The 19615-nt window shown below is 37.2% G+C and overlaps 1 pseudogene; it reads right to left on the minus strand.

Moving 5' to 3' along the window:
• Positions 1-16328: 16328 nt before the first annotated feature.
• Positions 16329-16870, minus strand: LOC125923995 (translationally-controlled tumor protein-like; annotated as a pseudogene).
• Positions 16871-19615: the final 2745 nt, after the last annotated feature.

Consider the following 19615-nt stretch of genomic DNA (forward strand, 5'->3'; position numbering starts at 1 on the left):
TCATGTGATGATTCACAGTATTCGAGTTAAACAAATTTGGAGGGAAAATGTAGTTATGATTTTGTGAGAATAAAGTAAGGAAAAATAAATTAGTATTATAAAGTCCTTTTCAAAATTTCAGAAACATGATTTAATTAAAAAAAAAAAAAAAGGTTTGGGGCGCCTGGGTGGTTCAGTCAGTTAAGCGTCCGACTTGGGCTCAGGTCATGATCTCACAGTCTGTGGGTTCGAGCCCCGCGTCAGGCTCTGTGCTGACCGTTCAGAGCCTGCAGCCTGTTTCAGATTCTGTGTCTCCCTCTCTCTCTGCCCCTCCCCTGTTCATGCTCTGTCTCTCTCTGTGTCAAAAATAAATAAACGTTAAAAAAAAAAAAAAAGGTTTGAAAGCTCTATTTAGAACCATCTCAGAGCTAAACCTACTTGTTGGTATTTAATAATGAACTAACTACTTGCAAATTCATGCAAATAAATATAGCACAATTAAATTTTCTGTCAAACTCATGCCCACAGTATTCAGATAAGCAATATTTATAATAGCACACATACAAAGGCTAAAAAACACTTACTAAAACTTGGGTTTTTCCTTTTATTCTTCCCTACATAAAATAGGCAATCTCTAAAAAGTTATAAAATTTCTTAAGTCATTTCTAAGTCTCTAAATATTTATTTAAAAAACAAAATAAAATCACAGGAATAACTAATCACAACTTTTCATATCTGTATCAGAAGTCCTTTTCCAGAAGTTGTCATAAGGATGTTTATTATTTGGAAGTAAATGGAGAAAGATAAGTGGTAGCAAAGTGAAATGTTAGATTCTCATGAGGCTAGTTTGTTGGTGTAGTTGGATAAAATAAGGTCATAAATCCTACTGATCTGAAAACAGCTTTTACATTTAACAAGATATTGTTCTATTTAAAGCTAGCCTGAATCCCATTACTTTTTTTTTTTTTTAATGTTTACTTATTTTTGAGAGAGACAGAGACAGAGCATGAGTGGGGAGGGGCAGAGAGAGAGGGAGACACAATCTGATTCATGCTCCAGGCTCTGAGATGTCAGCACAGAGCCTGACGCCTGGTTGAACCTCATGGACCCCAAGATCATGACCTGAGCCGAAGTCGGATGCTTAACTGACTGAGCCCCCAGCCCCCCAGTCCCCCACACCAGCCATTCCTTTTCTTATTCTAAATAAGAATAAGAATAAATTCAGCTTTCTAAATCTTTGAATACGATTACTAAATAATGCCTTACATTATGAACTGTAGTGAAAAATATACAGTTTTTAAAAAGTGACTTTTTTTCATCTTTGCTTCAATACATTTAAATAAGGCATCCTCAAATGTGCTTTATTTTATAAAATCCCACTCTTCAAAATGTTTTATAAATCAATCAATAATAGTTGTGAGTTAATAAGAGAATTTTTCTTTATCTGGTCATTGCATTAAGGATTATACCTTAAGATTTCAGACTGATGTGTAAAAAAAAAATTCTGGGGGTTCCTGGGTGTCTCAGTTGGTTAAGCATCTGACTTAGGCTCAGGTCAAGATCTCATGGTTCACGAGTTTAAGCCCCAAATCGGGCTCTGTCCTGACAGATCAGAGCCTGGAGCCTGCTTCGGATTCTGTATCTCCCTCTCTCTCCGCCCCTCCCCACTCACACTCTCTCTCTCTCTCTCAAAGAAATAAACTTCAAGAAAGATTTTTTTTTAAATCCCAGTGCATTAAATGATGGCACATTCTGTTCCTGCATTCACCAATCACTTTCTTCCTTCCCCTTTTTTATATCTTGTACACCAACTAAATATTTTAGGTGGTAAATTATATATATGTCTTATATTAATATTACATATGTTATAATACTAATATTATAATACATGTGTATTTATATACTCCCAACAAGACCAAACTTAATGAACTCAAAACACTGTATTTAAATTAGCTTTCTGTATCCTTAAAAAATTGGTTAATTTATGCTGGGAATTTCAAAACCTGGAAAATTAAAAATTGGTTAAATATTATTGGAAAAGAATTTTTACAAAACTGTTTTATTTTATAACATATTCCAAGTATTCCATTTTCCTCTCTAAATTGGCAACGGTAAATTAAGCAAAATCAATACTGTGCATAATTCACATTAAATCGATTTGCTCAAAGCACTGAAGAGGTCATTTCAAGTTAATGGTTCGAGGGCGCCTTGATGGCTCAGTCAATGGCTCAGTCAGTTAAGCTCCAACTCAGGTTATGATCCCAGGGTCATGGGATTGGGCCCCACATGGGGCTTCATGCTGGGCATGGACTGTGTGAAAGATTCTCTTTCCCTCTCTCCCTGACCCTCCCCTCCCCCCACTCTCTAAAAAAAGAAAAAAAAAGTTGATGGTTCGGGCTCACTTTGCTAATGAATTACAAGAATACTGAAGAGATTAGCATGGTTTCTGTGCAGGAGTTGATTCATCAGCTTCTTTTTACCTTTTTATTTAAATTTTTTTTGATGTTTGTTTTTGAAACAGAGACAGAGCATGAACAGGGAAGGGCAGAGAAAGAGGGAGACATAGAATGTGAAGGAGGCTCTAGGCTCCCAGCTGTCAGCACAGAGCCCAAGGCGGTGCTCGAACTCACAGAACGTGAGACCATGACCTGGGCTGAAGTCGGTTGCTTAACTGATTGAGCCACCCAGGTGCCCCTCATCAGCTTCTTCTTATCTAAATGATGCAAGAGGGTACCATCTAAACTTCAGCTGCTGTGAATATAAATCAAATGACTTAACAAGTATACATTTAAAGTTGAACTTTTAAGGTGTGCCTGGGTGACTCAGTTGGGTAAGCGTCCCACTTTTGATTTTGGCTCAGGTCATGATCCCAGGGTTGTGGGATGGAGCTTTGCATCAGGGTCCACACTGAGTGTGGAACTTACTTGGGATTCTTTCTCTCTCCCTCTCCCTCTGCCCCTCCCTAGCTCATGCTCTCTAAATAAATAAACAAACAAACAAGTAACAAAAAACATTAAAATTGAACTTTTAAATCAACTATACTGAAACAGTATACAGTAAAATGATTAGACAAATGTTGAAACATTTGGAACCTACTAATCGATTCTTGAAAGTATCTTCTAACAAGCAACTGTTGTTGCATTTCTGCCACTTATCACAGAAATCCACCAAGGACTAACAAAATAACACCAATAGAATATTTGCTATTGACAAAAGAATTTCCCCCTTGCCTCCATTAACATTATATTGTGAACAAGTGGGATGTGCTTGAAAACCAGAGAGAGAACATTAAAAAAAAAAAAATTATTAGAGGGGCACCTGGGTGGCTCAGTTAGTTGAGCGTAGGACTTTGGCTCAGGTCATGACCTCGCATTTGTCAGTTTGAGCCCCGGGTCGGGCTCTGTGCTGACAGCTCAGAGCCTGGAGCCTGCTTCAGATTCTGTGTCTCTCTCTCTCTGCCCCTCCCCTATTCACACTCTGTCTCTATCTCCTTCAAAAATAAACATTAAAAAAATTTTTTTTAATTAGAAATTAAAAAGCAACTGAGTACTAGCATCCTACGTCTACTTTGGAAACCCTATTTCAGTATTCCCTGGAAGTGTTGGAACATTTATTTTTATTAAAGTATTTTAAAATTTAACTTCTTATTGAGTCGAACTTACATATAGCAAAATTCCCTCATTGTAAATATACATATATGTTTTTTTTTTATTTTTAGTAAATGTATGGAGTCATGCAATTTTGACTATTATCCAGTTCTAGAATATTCCCATCATCTCAAAAAGCTTTCACATGCTTATGTGAAGTTTATTCTGTTCTGGCCTCCCTTCTGAGGCAACCACTAATTCTAAAATTACCTTTGCTTGTCACTTCATATTATGGAACCCCCTTATGTGTAGCCATTTGTTTCTGGTTTCTTCCATTTAAAATAAAGTTTTTGAGGTTTATATTGTAAAATGTATTAGCACTTCATTTTTTTACTGGCAAATAGTATTCCATTGTATGGATGTACCATATTTTGGTTATCCATTCACTGGTTCATAAACAATACATGTTGTTTATGTTCTAGATTTTAGCTACTGTGTATATTTCTCCCAAGAATTTCAAGTACATGTCTTTGTGTGGACATGTTTTTATTTTCCTTAGTTCATATGGTAAGTTTATGTGTAACTTTTTTTTTTTAATTTTTTTTTTTAACGTTTATTTTTGAGACAGAGAGAGACAGAGCATGAACGGGGGAGGGTCACAGAGAGAGGGAGACACAGAATCCAAAACAGGCTCCAGGCTCTGAGCTGTCGGCACAGATCCCGACGCGGGGCTCGAACTTACAGACCGCGAGATCGTGACCTGAGCCGAAGTCGGACGCTTAACCGACCAAGCCACCCAGGCGCCCCTATGTGTAACTTTTAAGAAAACTATCTCGCTAACTTCCCTAAGGGTCTGTAACACATGACATTCCCACAAGTAATGTGTGGTAGTTTCAGTTTCTCGACATCTTTACCCACACTGAATATTTCCTTTTTTATTATAGCATTTCTAGTGGATTTAGTGGTATTTCTTTGTGGTTTTCATTTGCATTTCCCTAATGGATGGCAATGCTGAGAACCTTTCCAATTTCCTGTGAGCTACTCATATATTTTCTTTAGTACATTGTCTATAAAAATGTTTTTTCTGGCTTTTTTTGTTGGATTTTCATCTTCGTATTAACAATTCTTAAGAATTCTTCATATATTTTGAATACAGCCTTTTACAGATGTGTGATGAGCAAATGTTGTCTCCCAGTCCGTAGGTCTTTTCTCTTTAATGATTTCTTTTAAAGCATATAGGTTTTCATCTTGATGAGCCCTAATTTTTTCCTTCTATGAGTCATGCCTCTGTCTTCATCTAAAACTATTTGCCAAAAAATAAAGGTAACAAAAACATTCTCCTCTGTTTTTTCTCTTAGAAGTTAAAGTAGATTTTTTTTTCCTTACATTTATGTCTTTAATCTCATTTTGAGTTAATTGTCAGATGGTTTAAGTTCTTTTTTTCCATGCACATGGTGAGTCAGTAGTCCAAACAAAAATTGTAGAAAAGACACATCTATGCCCCCTAGAATTAGCTGGGCATATTTTTGGAAAAGTAATCAAGCATTTATGTGAGAAATAATGAATTTATCCTCAAAATCTGTCCCAATGAGTCTACATCCATCTCTTGTCTTTATTCTTTTTTTTTTTAATTTTTTTAACGTTTATTTATTATTGAGAGACAGAGAGAGACAGAGCATGAGCATGGGAGGGGCAGAGAGAGAGGAGACACAGAATCTGAAGCAGGCTCCAGGCTCTGAGCTGTCAGCACAGAGCCCGACGCGGGGCTTGAACCCACGAACTGTGAGATCATGACCTGAGCTGAAGTTGGATGCTTAACCGACTGAGCCACCCAGGTGCCCCTCTTGTCTTTTATTCTGATCATCTGGCTGAAGTTTGTCCCTTTTGTTAATCTTTTTAAATTACCCACTTCTAATTTCATTTATTTTTGTCTATTTTTTCTGTCTTCTATTTTATTATCCTTTCGTCTTTATTATCTCCTTTCTTCAGCTTGGTTTATGCTCAGCTTGTTCTTCTTTTGCTTTGTTTTTAATATAAGTTATTGACATAATCTGTTTTCTGCTAGCCCTGATTTAGGTACATCCATAAACCTTATATGTTGGTTTGGGCTTTTTTATTCAATTTCACTCAGTTCAAATTCTTTTCTGATGCCCTTTTGTGATATGTTTTTCAACCATGGGGTTGCTTAAAAGTGTGTGGTTTGTTTCCAAATATTGTAATGATTATCTCTACCATGAATATGTTACACAGTTAAAGAGATGAATAAGAGGGTTTGGATAGGATGTCATTATTAAGTTCCTTTTCACATCTGTTTGCTAAAAATGTATTATTCTAAGTATATATTTGAGGGGCGCCTGGGTGGCTCAGTCAGTTAAGCATCTGACTTTGGTTCAGGTCATGATCTCGCAGTTTCTGAGTTTGATCCCGGAGTCGAGCTCTGTGCCTGGAGCCTGCTTCGGATTCTGTGTCTCCACTCTCTCTACCCCTCCCCTGCTCACATTCTGTCTCTGTCTCTCAAAATAAACTTTAGAAAAAAATTTAAATATATATTTGAGTAGTTCCCTTTTTATTTAAAAAATTATGAAATTTTATAATCATTTAATAAATGACAGTGGATACTTTGTACTTTCTATTGCATTTATATATATTAGACTGTGATCATGAATCATTCCTAGAACTTATTAATATAAATTTGCTATTGAAAAAAACTGAAAAGAAAAAATGAGGGAAAATAAAGCTAATAATATATATGCTAATGACATATTAAAGGTATCTTTCCCAAAATATGATATCTGAAATGTTTAATATTATACAAATTGTTTTCCATATCAAGCATCTCACTACTATATTTTGTGAACCATGAATCCAAGAAAGAGTTAAGAAGTAGTACGGCATGATATTTTCCTTGAGTTAGATGTGTCAAATACCTCACTTCTGAAACCATGGACTGTTTCATCAGGATAGGACAAAATAAATCCCTACTGCTGATCTGGAATAAATAAATCATATTCTGTGTTGATGAGGAATGAAGAAAGCATGGAGATAGATATAGATATAGATATAGATATAGATATAGATATAGATATATGTGTGACAGAACTCTGTTTAGTCTTAGTCTAGAGGGAGATATGGTACACAGTTACTATACAAAGGTGAAAATAATTTTATTTTCCTTGATGTCTACTTGAAGAAAGACTTATGCTTGTCTATGGGGGAAATCAACATGAAAGTCATCATCAGTTTGTTACACATGTCAACAAGCAAATATTCTACTTTATGTAAATATACTTTAGCATTTTTAATTTTTTAGGAGAAATATATAAGCATAAACCAAATAAAGCTAAATGGAGAAATAAACCAGTAGTATCAGCTGCATAAAATCTCAAAACTTGATATGAACTGTATATTGTCCTGTTCATAATTACAATCACTTAAAGAACTCAGAAGAATTTATGGCCCATATATTCTATGAAGAAAGCAAAGATCTATTGCATATATCAAGTGTACAGTTTCAAAATTTAAAGGCCAGAATGCATTCACCATAAGCCTTTACTGCTTCATACTTTTGGATCTGTCCATACACAATGTTTTTGGAAAACACCCAAGAACTTAGCTTTGTCACATACGTTGATCATTCTACTAACAACATTATTGTTCATTCACTTCTCTCCATTTTAAACACTCTGCAGTAGACATTACATGGTTCTGCCTAACAGAACTTCATTAAAGACTTTACTGTATGGCACTTCCTGTTAGAAATATTAGGTTCTTACCTATTTTGGTCGGGATAAAGAAAACATACTCAGATTAGGTCCCAAAACACATCATCGTCTAGCCTCGTGATGTACAGCTAAGAACTTTAAGTCATTGCTGTCACCCCAAAGCTTCCCCCACTCAATCTGCATTGATATTTAATGAGTATTCTCTCCTTCCACTTAGGCACACACCTTCCCTTCAGGACGAAGTTCTCTGCGGCCACATTGAGTGTTGCTTCCACAACATCTGCACATATTGCATTTAGTCATCTCTTTCATCTTGTTAATAGAATTTTACTTCTGCTTTTTACTTAATGTTCAGAAATGTTTGCTCTAAACCTCTAAAGAGATATTTTATTTATTGTGGCATATAGTCCCCAACTTGGAGAATGTGCCCACAGATAAATCCCTCCAAATCCATATTTTGAAAAATGGGAGTGAAGTGAGTATATGAAAATGAGTTAGGACTGTAGAATCAGTCCATTGATAATACCTTGTCTTTGTGCACAGCTTTCTCAGCACTTTCCATATAATGGTTGTCGCAGTAGTATCAGTAGTAATGACGACAGTAAACAGTTATTGGCGCTAACTGCTGTCCTGAGTATGAATCTTACCTCTCATAAAAACCTGTTAAGTGGATGAAAACACTACAGCATACACATCTTAGGTAACTAGTTCAGGAAATCTGGCACCAGATTTCATTTTTATCACAATATCAATCCTCCACCAAAAGTAGACTTGCTTGAGTAAAATACTTAGTTGACTTTTATTTTTATTATTTTTTTTTAACGTTTATTTATTTTTGAGACAGAGAGAGACAGAGCATGAACGGGGGAGGGTCAGAGAGAGGGAGACACAGAATCCGAAACAGGCTCCAGGCTCTGAGCTGTCAACACAGAGCCCGACGTGGGGCTCGAACCCACGGACCGTGAGATCATGACCTGAGCCGAAGTCGGCCGCTTAACCGACTGAGCCACCCAGGCGCCCCCTTAGTTGACTTTTAAATGAAAGTTCTTTAACAAATAAAAATTGCTTGCATTTGTTTTTCCATATCTGTAAACAAATGTGTTGCAAATCAGCAATGCCGAATATGGAAGACTGATCTATCTTTCTTGTTGGGTAATTATATTTCTCCTTTCTTCACACTCTCCTCTAACACACGTAATGTTTAAGCTTTTTACTCTTTAGATCAATTACAAGAGCTTCATATATAATAACTGATTTTGTATTAATATGAAAATTAATTGTACTATCACAAGGAAGACCATCTTTCCCAAAACTTCTAACTAACTCACCAGAAAGTACTTACATCACAATTTTGTTTCACTGTGTTGTGAATATCCTTAATTTTTTTTAATGTTTTATTTATTTTTGAGACAGAAAGAGGCAGAGCATGGGCAGGGGAGGGGCAAAGAGAGAGGGAGACACAGAATCCGAAGCAGGCTCCAGGCTCTGAGCTGTCAGCACGGAGCCTGACACGGGGATCAAACTCACAAACCATGAGATCATGACCTGAGCTGAAGTCAGTTGCTTAACTGACTAAGCCACCCAGGCACCCCATGAATATCGTTAAAAGATACACTACTAATGATCATTTATTGAGTATCCCCTCTGTAGTGAACGTATGGCTAAGGAATGTTTCAGTACAGCGAATGGACTGTTACTTCACAGCTTCCTGTTACAGTCAGCCGAGTAGCTCAGAGTATTGTTTAAACCTATTCAGCTACTGAATTTCATCCATTTGGATATAATACCCCACAGACTTTCATGCCCAGTGTCGGTCCTACTTCTGCTTTCAGGTATTTGGTGTCCAGAGACTGTAAAGGTTAACATTTTATTTATTTATTTATTTATTTTTAAATATTTATTTAGTTTTGAGGGGGGCTGGGCAGAGGAGCAGAGAGAGAAAGGAGGAGACAGAATCTGAAGCAGGGTTGTAGCTGTCAGTACAGAGCCCAGCACAGGGCTCGAACTCATGAACTGTGAGATCTTGCCCTGAGCCGAAGTTTGACACTTAACAGACTGTGCTGCCCAGGTGCCCCTAAAGCTTAGTAACACTCTAGAGACTTCCAGCTATAAATGCTTACCTGTTGCAGCAGTTTCTGTCTATCTAGGAGTAAAAAACAAAGCCTCAGTAATCAGACATTTCTCTTTGTTCCCCCATCTATCTAAAAGGAAAAGGAGGGGTGCTTGACTGGCTCAGTCCATAGAGCATGTGACTCTTGATCTCAGGGTTCTGAATTCAAGCCTCACATTGGGCATAGAAATTACTTAAAAATAAAATCTTAAAAAGAAGGAAAGAAAGGGAAATGACTATGTTCAAGATTATTTAGCAACCTGTTATCATTTAGCAGGCAGAAGACTATTTTGAGTGTCCACAAGATGTACTTATTCACAATTTTTAAGAATTATTTTTGAGATTTTCCCACTTCGCACTGTATTTTCAGACATGGCATGAAATTCAAGTATAGCGAGGTCAACGTGAGTTTCAAATGATATGATATAAGATGCAAGCTGTTTGGGCCTGACAATGGCTTCTGGAACTGAATTTGTGAACTCTTGACTTTAATTGTTTATTGCTTTAGATCACGGCTCTTCCTCCTTGGATTACCTCTTAATTGGTACGGAAGCTGATAATCACAGCAGTTCTTTGGAATCCTTTCATCAAAGGTATTCATGCAGAAACTTAAAATACATCCAAAACTATCTATCTGAAAATCTGCATACAGATTGTTTTCTGCCTCAATTAGAGTCCAGCTCAGATGGCTAATGTCCTTTGTGACAGCTGTAAAAGGATTAGCCCTCTACCATCCACACAAAATGACAAGGCATCCTTTTAAAGTTCAAGTTCTGCCTAGCTAAACACCTGCATCTCATGTGCTGTAACTTGCACTCTGAAGTGTTGCTTTCTTTTTCTTTAACTAGAGAATTTGTGTGTGAGTTTTTGGTGATTAGTGGTTCTTGGGTTTTTTTAATTATTATTATTTCTAATTAGCACATTTTATTTATTTTTATCTAAATAACAGGGATTTAATTGGCAGATCCCTCAACATTCTTGTTCAAAACATTTTCGTTGATCTGCCAGCTTTTGGCAATGTCTGATTTAGGGTGAGAGTCTCAGAATATGTAACTAGAAAGCTTGGGAGAAGGGCGAGTCCTTTAGAGGGTAACAGACACTGAAATTACAGTTTTCATGGACACCTCAACAAGCTATCTATTGCAAATCCTAACCATTTTGTTTTGTTTTAAGTTTCTTTAACGTTTTTTAAATTTATTTTTGAGAGATAGAGACAGAGCATAAACAGGGGAGGGACAGAGAGAGAGGGAGACAAAGAATCTGACTTAGGCTCCAGGCTCTGAGCTGTCAGCACAGAGCCTGACATGGGGCTTGAACCCACAAACTATGAGATCATGACCTGAGCCAAAGTCGGACATTTAAACGACTGAGTTACCCAGGCGCCCCTACACATCCTAAACTTCTGAACACTTCTATGGATTATTTTAAATTACCTCACCTTTCCGTAGGACATTTGAAGGAGTTTATCAACTAACTCACTGCTTCCCCTCATCTCTGACTAGATTTCTAATAAAATATCTGAGATGTTATATTTTGTTTGGCTTTATGACAGATTTCTCTATTCATCCAACTGAATGCATATCAAAGTGTTAAATGTGAAAAATGTGTAAAAGAGTACTGAGAATTTATTGTGGGTTTTCACATTTTCAAGCACTTTATTGGGTTGAAATGATAAAAAACCATGACATGGTTATTGAACCATTGACTCAAGTTCCAAAATTACACTTTTATTTTATTCTTTGTGTCGCCTGTATAAGTTGTCTGCAAAGAACACTTCTTCTTTGCCAGATGGTTTCCTGCCAACAGGGGGCGCTCCAGATGGTAGGTCATCGGGGAAGGTGACTATCGCTCCCTGTGCTTTCTGCTTCTGCTTCATTCTAGCAATTTCCCTTAGTCCTGGGAGTGGTAATGGGTTCTAGTAGCACTTGCCCCATCTTCCCTTTCTATGTCTTTCCAGAAGAATGTTATTTTACACCTTCTCTAAAGTACCAGCTTTTGGAGTCAGAAAACACAGTCATCATTTCTTTGTTAAATCAGTAGTATCTTTCATCGTAAAAATGTACTAAGTCAAAATTATATTATATTTTGTGTGAAGAAGGAAGGAAGAAAGGAATTAAGGAAGGGAGGGAGAGAGGGAAGGAAGGAAATTAGGAAGGTTAGAGGGAAGAAAGGGAGGGAGGAAGGGAGGAAGGAAAAAGAAGAATGAAAGTGTAATGTGATTTGGTTTGCTTTTGCTTTGGTTTTGGTTTTCCAGCTGGAAATGGGAACCAGTTGGATATCCACAGAATTAATCTTTTAAATAAACTGACCTATTTCATTTCTTTTATGTTATAATGTATGTAATTTTAAAGGGTGTTAAGTCATTCAAGAGAATTCATTTGTTAGATTTCTGGAAGGTTTAACTAAACACGGATGTTCCTCGTGGGGTTGCATAATAATAAACTCATCGTCAGTTAAAAATATCCTAAGTTGAAATGTAATTAACACACCTAACCTATAGAGCACCATAGCTTAGCCTAGCCTACCTTAAATGTTCTCAGAACACTTAGATTAGACTGTAGTTGGACAAAATCATCTACCACAGAGCCTATTTAATAATAAAGCGTGGAATATTTAGTGAAGACTGCATTGAAAGTGAAAAACAGAATGGTTATACGGATGCAGAATGGTTCTAAGTGTTATCAGTTGTTTACCCTTGAAATTGCATGGCTGAGAAGGAGTTGCAGCTCACTACCATAAGCCGGCAACACAAGAAAATGTCATATCACATATTCCTAGCCCAGGAAAAGGTCAAAATTCAAAGCAAAGCTTCTTAGGCGCCTGAGTGGCTCAGTCATTCAGCATCTGACTTCGGCTCAGGTCACAATCTCACAGTTTATGAGTTCGAGTCCCACATTCGGTGAGCTCGAGCCCTGCTTCGGGTAAGCATGAGCGCTTCCCCCCCCGCCCCCCACCCCGCCGTCAGGTGAGTCACATTGTTCTCTCTCTCTCTCTCTGACCCTCATGGGATTCTTTCTCTCTCTCCTTTCTCTGCCCCTAACTTGCACGCGCTCTCTCAAAGAATAGAAAAAAGTAAAATATCTATTGAATGGGTATTGCTTTTGCACAATTGAAGAGTCAAACAATTGTAAGTTGACTCATGGTAAGTCAGGGACAATCTGTATAACACACTAAATATTAAATTTGAGATATAGTTTTTTTTAAATATCTATTAGTGCTTAGTTTCATTGATTGTGTAAGCACTATAAAGTATTTAGAGAAATACTAATTTTCTATTGATACCAAAGTTGGGAATTATTGTATGTGTGGAATTTTACCCCAAATAAATATAAAGCATTGTAAAACACTTTAAAAAAAAACTTATCTGTGGTCTTCACTAATGAGTAATAAAGAATATTTATAACTTATAAATTTATGCCTCTGTAAATTAAGTTCACAAAGAAACAAATGTAGCCAATGAAAAATAAAATATAAACATTCTAATTGAGTTTGATTTTAGACTCAGATAATATATGTTATTATACTAATATTAAACAGAGAATGGCTTTCATATTAAAAACAGTCATAGCAAACACTAGGATTTGTTAGGTATTTATGATAAATCAATACTCTAGACACTTTGCTTACAGAGACTTTTTGGCCTCAAAAAAGTTATTCAAGGTAAGTATAACTTTTATTCCCATTTTTCAGATGAGGAAACTAAGACACAGAGCTATTTCACTGCTTACTCATGGATCATACATTACTCTGTTTAAATGAGTTGTTCCATTTTCAAATAAAGACATAAAAGTTCTCTCCTAATCAAAAACTCTGCTTTGAATTGTTAACCTTTTTATAAATTACCTGTGTTCTCCTAAACCAGACAGCTTCTAAGTAGAAAGATAACTCATTTAGATACTATTATATGTACAATGAACAGTTTTTATTAAACATTTATGGATCTCTGAGAACATAGAAACTCTTTGGATTTCATGTACATGTAAATTTATATAAAATTAACAACCTTAAATGTTATACGTTGCAAGAAAATCCATAGTCCCTGGCTTTCAATAGTAAAGATCATATTTATGCAATGTACTTAATAATAGTTTTCTACTGCTGCATAACAAATTTTGCAAAAGTAGTAGCTTAAAACAACACACTTTTGTTTTTTGGGTTTTTTTTTTTTTACTGAAGTCTGAAATGGGTTTGCCCCGGGGCTGAAATCAAGAGCGCTGCTCCCTCTGGAACTCTAGGGGAGTCCGTTCCTTTGTCTTTTCCAGCTTCTAGGAATCATTAGCACTCCCAGGCTTTTTGACCCATCCCTGCATCTTCAAAACCAGTAATGAAGTTCTTCCAATCTCTCTCTAACTCTGGCCCCATATTCTGTGGTCACGTCTCTTCTCTGATTCTGAACCCCCTGCTTTCCTCCTATGAAGACCTTGGTGATTACACTGAATATCCTGGCTAATGCAGGATAATCTTCCTATCTCAAGACCCTTAACTTAATCATATCTGCAAAATCCTTTTGTCATGTAAAGTAGCACAGGCACAGGTTTGGGGATTAGCACATGGACATCTTTCAGGGTGAATTTTTATGTCTATCAGCAGCGAATGTTAATTCACTGATTTTGCAAATACTTACTGAGCCCTAAACATGTCCCAGGCATTATTCCGGGTATGGGAATAGCACCAAACAAAAGGTCAAATTCTGTCCCCTCCTGGAGTTTACAGTCAGGTGAGGAAGACGGAAACTAAGCAAAACTAAATACCAAATATGTAATACATCAGATGGTGATAGTGTTCTGGAGAAAAGTTACATGGCGGAGTACAGAGAGTTAAGAGGATTCCATTGTAAATATAGATAGATATAGATATATCTATATAAATATATATATGGATAATTATCTCACAAGCAAAAATCCCAAGGTACCAAGGGCTTCAGGCAGGAGCACATCAGGTGTGTGAGTGGCCACACAGTGAAAAAAGGTGAGAGTAACAGGATATGAGGTGTGGGGAATAAATAGGGATATTTATTTAATAAATAGGGAGCCAGACTTTGCAGCACACCTCGGTGAGTTTGCCTAGTTAGTGGTGATTCTCAGTGAAATGACATCTTGGTAATAAGCAGTATTGTAACAAAGATGGCTTGGATTTTAGCGGGTCTGTTATGGCTGTTGTTACGAAAACAGAGGAAGGAAGAGGATAAATTGAAGACTAGAGACCAGTAAAATAATCCAAGATAGGGACACTGTAAGTTGAAAATGAAAAGAGAAGAGAGGCAGAGAGAAGAGAGGAGCGTGTGTGTGTGCGTATTTGGTGACAGAGGCTCAGGTGCTAGAGTCTGGATCAAGAGCTCATCTGTAATTGTTAGGTATATATATCCATTATTTTTACAAGCAACTCAATCATGTGAATTGTTTATTGAAATGGCATATGATTTCAATAAATTAAATTTTTTCCTCCTACAGAGCTTAACATTTTTTTTTGCCAAGTATTAAAAGTTAACAAATTAAAAGGCTCTATTTCACTCTATTTTTGACATCATGTTTTCAAATTATTAGGCCATTTAATAATTTTTCTACTTGTGTCTATGTTGCGATATGTTTTGTGTCAAACAGTATATCAATTCAATTTCTATAAAACAGTCTACATTTTTTGTCAATTTCATTTATTTAGCTTATTGGCTCTCATTTTGATGGGGTGTCAAATTTTTTATTTTAATAGCTAAATATTGTTTTCTTTGTAAAACTAAAAATGTATTGCCAACTCTGGTAAAACATCACTTAGTAAAGCCAAATTTCTTATTAAAAATTATTTTATTTTGGGGTAAATTATTTTACGTCTGGGTAGCTCGGTTGGTTAAGCGTCCAACTCTTGATTCTGGCTCAGGTCATGATCCCAGGGTCGTGAGATCAAACTCCACATCAGGCTCTGTGCTGAGCCTGGAGACTGCTTAGGATTCTCTCTCTCTCTCTGTCTTTCTCTCTGTCTCTCTCTGCCCATCTATCCCACTCACACTCTCTCTCTAAAAAATAAATAAAATAAATTTTAAAAAATTAAAAAAGAGGAAAGATAAATGATAGATAGATAGATAGATAGATGAGAAGGTTATACAGTGTCTACCTGGCTTATCTCCCTGAGCACATGGACCATGAAAGCCCACTGCTGACAGCTAAGACGTTCAACTTCCCTGACAATGTCATGCTGAAACAAATCACATGTAAGACCACACAGACATGATGATTCTTAACGATCTGGAGACGTCACAGCCGTCAGCTTTTTGATTCCTGCAGTTTAGACACCAGACACAGAAGGGAGCAACGTTAGCTTATTTGCTCCATACTGTGGAAGCTGTCACCTCATGGAAGACAGAAATGTCATGCTCACCGAGCAATACAGATTCAGGAGGAAAGTAAACGTTGATGTTTGCAGTCACCTAGGTATAAGATTTGTTTCACTGTTTCCAACTGTGTTAATCCCTTTTTATTCTTTTGGTGAGCTCTTCCAGAATTAACTACTCCTGCTTGTAGGCGATGAAATGTGTAAGGAACCCACATCAAATGTTGGCACAGTTATGAGCATGGCCTTTCCCTTTACTTGAACTCAGTATTAAGACTTTGTTTTTTATATTCCAGTCCCAGAAATGATTTCCACTATAGAAGTTACCTGCAGGCCATCCTATGCTTTCTAGCAGTTGCCTACAACCATGCTCTAGCTTCTCCAAGACACTACACAGGATGGCTTTAAATATGTATTAAACTAAGAGGCATTCTCTCAAATGAGTTGAAATGCATTTTATTTTCAGACAACCTACATGGCATGTTTTTCTTTTCTTAGAAACAATGCCTCTGCTCCAAATAAATCAAGGTCAAAGTCGCTGAAGAGCTCAAGATGGCATCAGTCCCATTTGTCTAAGCCCTGGTGGTGTGTGAGGAGCAGCAGCCAGTTATGACAACGGGTGATACATCCAAATTAATGGCCAAATTCATGAACATTTTTCCATTTCTAGACCATCCTTAAAGAAAATCATATATGGGGTCACACATCCTCACCATAGTCCAGAAGAACGATCGTGCTATCTGGATTCATGTTTTCACCAGTTAAAAAAAAAAAGAAAAAAAAAAGTCATTTTTTTTTTTTTTGAAATTTGCAAGGATACGCTTAATTTGTTCCATAGCCCCTGCCATAAAAGGTTTTCCTGTGTCTGGCCTCTGTTCTTCAAGTCTGCCTTTGATTGATTTCATGTAATATTTTATGTGCTTCTTGTAGGCTTCTTATGTGAAACTGGTTTCCTGAAAGTGATGGTTCACGACAATATCAGCACCGGTGACTACCAACCTTTCAGCCTTCAGCGGAGCCATTTCCACGAATGAGCAAGTCATTCATGTTACCTTCTGTCCTACTGAGCATCTTCCCCTCCACCTCTAGACACAGCCCTCCGCGATCTCCCGGATCTTGTAGGAGTCGGAGAACATCTCATTACGGCTGATGAGGTCCCAGGAGATGATCGTGATCGCAGACGGAGAGACAAGAGGGTGGCATGGGCTTGGCAGGAGCCAGGAGCCAGGAGCCTTGAGCAGAGTGCACCCAGAGCTGCACTCGCTGAGAGCGCGGAGAGGCCAGAAAAGTGAGTTTTTGTTTTTGTTTCTGTTTTGTTTTTAACTCAAAGGTAACTGAAGAGGTAAAAGGAAAAAAAAATTGATTGAAACAAGCAATGATCTATAGAAAGTCATGGTAAATATAGTAAATTTTTTTTAAATGTGTATTTATTTTTGAAAGAGAGAGACAGAGCACCAGTGGGAGAGGAGCAGAGAGAGGGAGACACAGAATCCGAAGCAGGCTCCAGGCTCCGAGCTGTCAGCACAGAGTCCGATGTGGGGCTCGAACACCAGCTGTGAGATCATAACCTGATCATGGTTAATTTTTTACCTAATCAAAGGAGAATGCTATGAGTCAACACATTTTTTTAAACATAACAAAAACTACAATCGTCCAAAACAAGGTATATCTCATAGGATCAAACCATCATGTTCTTATTTGAAAGAGCAGGTGTGTGGAGTGCAGGGTGGCTAAGGCATAACCATGCCAAATATCAGAGCTGAAGAAAAAATAAAACTGCGTATATACTTCCTTTTTGCCAGAAATAGGTGTTTTGTGTGGAAAAAAAAAACAGATGCTGGTTCAAGCCTTTAGGCACTAGCTGTAAAGAGCTGAATATAAATAAGTCACCAGATGCAGAAACCTTTTGCGGTTTCCTTGCTAATAGACTGGCATCCTCCTGAAAGGAGTAAGGAGATGGACTCAGGATGGTTGATGAGAAAGTACCAAGAGTGACAAGATCACAGCTGCCTGATGTCCTGGCTTTCCCCTCGGCCCCCTTCCTTATGGATTTTTTTAGTTGATTTATTTATTTTGAGAGACAGAGGGAGAGCGAAAAGGAGCAAGGGAGGGGGAGAGAGAAAGGGAGAGAGAGAATCCCAAGCAGGTTCGGCACTATCAGTCCAGAGCCCCATGTGGGGCTTGAACTCATGAACTGTGAGATCATGACCTGAGCAGAAATCAAGAGTCAGAGGCTTAACAGATGGAGCCCACCTAGGCGCCCCCTTCCTTATGGAATTCTAAAGCAAAAGCGTAAGCAGTTACAATCCCCAGAAATTATGAATCTTATTCACATCTAGAATGATAAGGAACTATGTTTTGAAAAATGAGAACATTTGGCAAGATGCTTGTCTGTGATATGAAGCAAATCTAAGATAATATAGGTTTTCTACAACAAGACCTGAAGGGTGTGATAAAAATTTCAAAAATACAAAAGAGACAAGAAAAATTAGGGAATATAGCACTGAAAGGAATAGAAAAAAGACCCACTGGGGCGCCTAGGTGGCTCAGTCGGTTGAGCACCGACTTCGGCTCAGGTCACGATCTCGCGGTCCGTGAGTTCGAGCCCCGCATCGGGCCCCTGTGCTGACAGCTCAGAGCCCGGAGCCTGTTTCAGATTCTGTGTCTCCCTCTCTCTGACCCTCCCCCATTCATGCTCTGTCTCTCTCTGTCTCAAAAATGAATAAAAACGTTAAAAAAAAAATTTTTTTAAAAGAAAAAAAAAAAGAAAAAAGACCCACTGTGAATAGCAACTCTGTAAAAAGACAACACAACACGTGCAAACCTGGAGATCTAGAAGATGGATTTGGGAAAACAGTTCCAAATTAAATTAAAACAGCCAATAATACATAGAGAGATTAGAGACAGAATCATCACTGTGGGTCAGAATAAAGACTGCATGTATATGTAGTACCAAACCTAGTTAAATACAGCTCCCAGACTAGTCATAGCTAAACCGGTGTCTAGAAAAAGCCACAGTCATTTAGAGTTGAGTCCCATCAAATGCATCACTAAGGTTACGAGGACAATCTTGCCATCTTGAAAGTGCATGACATATCAGAGTCCATTCATTCTTTGCTCTTCTATAAGATACTGCACACGCTTTTTTCTCTTCCTTACTCTTGAAAATAGGGTATTAGTTAGCAATACATTACTTGAATTAAGAAATATAGTGGTGAAGAATCAGAAAAAAAAATAGATGATCAAAATGAGCCAGTAGAATTAGCCAGGGAGGATCAGGGAGAGTTAAATTTATATTCATAGCATAGATTGTCGCCAAGACTGACATAGAAAATAAAATGAAAAGTCTTCTACTGAAGTCTAACCACTGTCAATACATTTAACAGAATAGCTGTAGATTACTTAGCTGATCACAGTCCAGAGTTTGGATGTGAGATTTTCAGGAAAAAGAACACAACTTTGTCAAGATGCTAATGCATTATTTGGTACAGAGTATTAAAAGACCAACAAGAATCTGGTTAGTTTACAGTTCCACCCATTTTCCATTTATGTACTGTTTCTTGCAAAAAGTTGACGTGCAGATAAATATTTACCTCTCTACTATAGTGTAAAGGTTATAATCAAATATAATTCTGTGATCTCCCAGATTTTATATTGGCTCTAAATTGTTTAAAATGTATGAAATTTAAGAGGTAATGGAATGCATTTAATTTAGAAAGTAGCATGTAAGATATATGTAAGATTATATTAGTAAAAGGGAAGTTAAAAAAACTAGTATGAAATTATTTTGTAATTCACCAAAAATATTGTGTTTCTAATCAAGATCTAAACACAACTTGGGAATTCAATATCCAAAGATTAAGAAGGCATTATTTATTTAACAATTATCAAATACT

This window comes from Panthera uncia, chromosome B1, assembly GCF_023721935.1.
Source record: "Panthera uncia isolate 11264 chromosome B1, Puncia_PCG_1.0, whole genome shotgun sequence".
Classification (NCBI taxonomy): domain Eukaryota; kingdom Metazoa; phylum Chordata; class Mammalia; order Carnivora; family Felidae; genus Panthera; species Panthera uncia.